Below are 4,595 nucleotides of genomic sequence, written 5' to 3'. Positions count from 1 at the left end.
GGTTTTTTTTTTTTTTTTTTTTTTTGGTACCTGGGATGGAACTCGGACTCTTGTGCTTGTGAGGCAGGCGGTGGAAGCACTGGGCAAATCCCCAGCCCATAATGTCTCTTATTAATAATTCAAATGATAACAAATGCTGATGAAGATTTTGGGATAAAGGAACACTTCTACACTGGACATGGCGATGTAAGCTAGTAAAACTTCATGGAAGACAGTGAGATTTTCAAATAACTGAACAAAGAAACTCTAATCAACTAAGCTATTCTCCTTCTAGGGACCGTCCCCAAAAGTTAAATACATTATATTACAGCAATACATGCATACTTATGTTTATAACTGCATATTTATAATATTTAAATCTCTCACGTGGCCTATATGCTCTTCAAAAGATAAATGGATAAAGGAAATGCGGTACTAACACACGGTGGAGTACGATTCGGCAGTAAAGAAGGCTAGGTTCAAATCCTGTGTAAAACAATGCGTGCACTTTGAGGGTAAGTGAAACAAATGAAGACACAGAAGCACAAATATTACATCGTTTCCCTTATGTGAAAAACCTTAAGTGTAATTAATTTCAGAAGCAAAATAAAAGATACTACAAAATAAACAGATAAATCTTCTGTAAATGGAAGGGGGGACTAGCGTTGCTGGAAGGAGGGAGGAAGTAAAAAGAGCTACGATGTGCGAGGGGCGCGCACCCATCCCCTCAGTGAATGCAGTATTTATGAGCAGAGACGGGTACTAATAAATATCAACAGTATAATGTTGAAATTTTTCCTGTTAAATACTGGCACTGAAAAATGGACTTGCTATGTCAGTTTTTAAAATGACATATGAGGATATATCTAAGTATCATAACAATAAGGAATGAAGCATCTCTGATTTAAAAGAAATGCATGAATGAGTGTTATACTTAGCAGGCTTTTCTTCTTAAGATCATAATTAAATCCCAATTCATCCACAGGATTTTGTTCACATGCATGCGGTCAATTTATGTCTTTTGTTGAAAGCCTTTTGTTTCTCAACAATAAGAAACATGTTTCTATTAATTTTTAAAGTTTAAATTGCATATATTCATGGTACTATTAATGGGAAGCAGTGCCATAGTCCCACAAACACATAGAGCACACACTGATCAAAATCAACCTCGACTTATCTAATCCCCAATTTTGGAATCATTTAAAAACTTTCCCGTGAAACAATAAATGGCTTTTAAACACTATTCTCACTTGATATGTAAATGTAATAAATTAATAAGAGACTTCTTTCAGGTATCCATGGATGTCCATTTACTATGAGAATAATTCAAAATTTAATATCCGTTCCATTCCTTCATTAAAACATAGTTCTGAGTACGAAGCGATTATGTTTATATCAGCGAACGGACAAAAATAGATGTTTTAAGTACGTGCCTCCACTCTTGGCACCTGCTCTGAATTTGTGCCAGGAAAATATGTTTCATAATCTGTTAGATAACGTGAATTTAATTCTTTTAAATTTTGCTGAAAGTTATGACTTGCAAACTACCCGAAAAAAAATCAGTCATTATACTTGTTTAACAGTCTTGATAGTCACTCATTTTTCTTAGGTCTTGCACAGATATCTAGTTTATATTGTGTGTGCATATGTGTGTGAGTGTGTGTGTTTGTGTGTGTGTGTGTGTGTGTGTGTGAACTCTGGAGAGGTTTCCATCTTGGCACAATGCACTATGATTGCCATAGGATGGGTGGGAAGAATTATTTCATAGTATAAAGTGAGAATAAATATGTTTTAAAAGGGGGAGGTGGATTTGCAAAAGAGCTGCTTGATTCGGGCACTTGATCAATGTTAGAAATGAACACGTACAGAGGTGATGATCAGGGGATCGATTCCCTTAAAACCATCTGTGTTTGTATCTCACTGCCTAAGGTGCACATGTCGTCTTCCTAAGGAAGACAGCCTGAAGAGATGAACTGTAAAGAGAGGACAATCCTTCAGAAGATATAAAGTATTGAGACAGCTCCTTTCTTCGACCCTTTCATAAGTGCTCACAGGTCACGGGAACTACACAATATGTCCTGTGTGGAGAGTAGGAGTTCTACATCCTGGAGAGATTTCAGTCTCTGCTTGATTGCCCTCCCCCTCGAAGTGTGGGGGTGGGGGACACAGTTTCAGAGCAGAAGTGGAAGGCCACATCTCCATGGCCCATCCAGACATCCCTACAAGTGTGCTCCATCAACTACCAGGGCAAATGCAACCTTTTAGTAGGTTGCCCCATAAAGTAAAAGCAGTGAAGGTCTAAACTGAAATAGCAAGAATCAGCAAAAACATCCTAAGTTATCAAAAAACCAATTGAAAGTATATTTTTAAATGTTAAACAAATATTTGAGATATGTTTCAGTCATCATTAATTCCTCTATTTTGTAGTGGGTTACAATGTAGATAATGCATTCATAAGTAGGAGTGCATAATTTATAATCATGTTTTGAGAAACTTGTCCAAAATTAGTTTAATGATGGAATGGATGTATTATCAAAAAACTTTGAAGTCACTGGCACAGAGCAAAATGTAGTGTTGAATTACTATGTTTGAAAAGCAACTGTCTAGACATTTTTTTCCATTTCTTCTTCCTATTTTTAGCAATACAAGGGAAGAGTTAAAAGTCAATGAGATTCTGGGATAGTCTATTGCCCATTATACTCATGCAACGTAATTATGCTGCCCTACATGGGTAAATAGTATAAGATGACACTGTGATTTTTATGGTAATTTCTGTGTAAATAAGGAAGTGATTTTTCCCCCTGTGGTACTGGGTATTAAACTCAGGACCTTGTGCTTGAGAGACAGGCTCAGTGCCGTTGAGCTAAATCCTGGGCCCAAGGAAATCATTTTTAAAGTAACAGAATATAAAGATTGGAGTGGTGTGTATAATTTAGTATAATTTTTTGAGGTGAGTGATTTCTTAGAAGTGTACTCTATCAATGTAGATTTCAGAAGAACTTACAAAATATTTGATTCATGACCTGAATGCATGTTTGTCCTCAACTGGCCATTCTTATTAGTGAAGCAGACGATTTGGTAGAAACAAATAAATCTTTCTCAATCTCACGAGCTCTCCCTGGCTAACTTCATCAGTTCCTTCCAGACGTTTGCATTCTATTTAGTAATAGCATTAGCAGTAATTTATATGCTTCAGGTCAATGAACAATGAACAATTAATATTTTCCTTTCCCTGATGATCAAATTACAGATCATAAAATTCTAGAAGAAGCACGACTTGAAATATCATTGTGTTACAATGCAAGGAGTGGGCACCTAAAATTGTTTCCAATTGAATTCCTTAATTCAAATCTGAGAAATACAATCCAGACAGGAAGTAAATAGACATGAAAGTGCTATTTCAAATCAAAGCAAAGTTCACACAACTTAGAACATCTGAACATCTGAAAAGGAACTGTAATGGATGCGTGAAGTTTTCTTCACTAATTAGCATTTCTCAAGGTAGGGAAGATGTGAGTAGACTGGTTATGAGGCTGAGATGGAGATGAACCTGAAAACTGTTTTAAAATTCCAGTTCTAGAAGTGGTCATAGGAAAGTTTTGTAAAAGTGTGAAAATGGCCCATCAGACAATAAGCTTTTCCCAGCCACCCTTAAAATTACATGAATTTTACCAGTTATTGTAAGTGAATTGTAATAGTAATTATACAATTAGAAATTTAATGTATTTCTAAAGTATACAATTAACTAAAAGTTAGCTGCTTTTACTTAATAGTAAAACTGATTCAGTGACATAACTAAAGCAAGTTTTGTTTTTGTTATGTAATTGAGACATGTAATGAAAATTGATCTTTAAGACACCATGAAACATTTTTCATTATACTAGAAGGAAAAATGTATCCTTCTCAAAAGAAAAGAAAAGAAAAACATAAATCCAGTTCCAATTTAATTTTTATTATGCTATCCACATATATGCTTTCCTTAAGGTAATGATGAAAATTTAAAGTTCATCTCAAATGATGCTTTTTCCCCTCCAGTTTTGCTACTATTTCTAAATGGGAACTCATAAAAAGTTGTTAGTAAGGAAGATAAGGGAGAGTTTAGGAAAAAATACAATTTTTATGTTTTTTACAATGTGTACTCATATTTTTAAATATATTTTTGTGTTGCTAGATTGTGAATCTGTATGCCTTCTACATGTAAAGATTTTTAAAAATAGTATTAGAATTTCAGTACTTTGCAAGTCAAAATACAAGGGAGGACTGTGGAACTTTTTAAAACATATTAAAACATGCATGAGTTAGATTAATTCTACTATGTAGGAGGTATCACAAAGTATGATAATTTGCAAAACATTCTTACCCATGGAGACTGAGGCAGAGAACATTTTGAAAATCACTTTAACTCAATGCATAAACACGGTGTGAACACATACAGATTAGAGAATGTTTACAAGAGGAGCTCATTTCTGCCACTAGAGAGGACACCACTGGTAAAGGAAAGTCTGGTGAATTCCAGGAGGTCCCAATGCTATCTCAGAAGTGATACAACTTTTCCAGAAGGAAAAGTCTTTTGTTCCTTTTTTATTAAAATATAACAAAAATTAAATCATAGATTG

This window comes from Fukomys damarensis, unplaced genomic scaffold, assembly GCF_012274545.1.
Source record: "Fukomys damarensis isolate Sample0158 unplaced genomic scaffold, DMR_v1.0_HiC HiC_scaffold_35, whole genome shotgun sequence".
In the NCBI taxonomy this organism is placed as follows: Eukaryota; Metazoa; Chordata; class Mammalia; order Rodentia; family Bathyergidae; genus Fukomys; species Fukomys damarensis.
Note: the sequence above shows the minus strand (reverse complement) of the source record.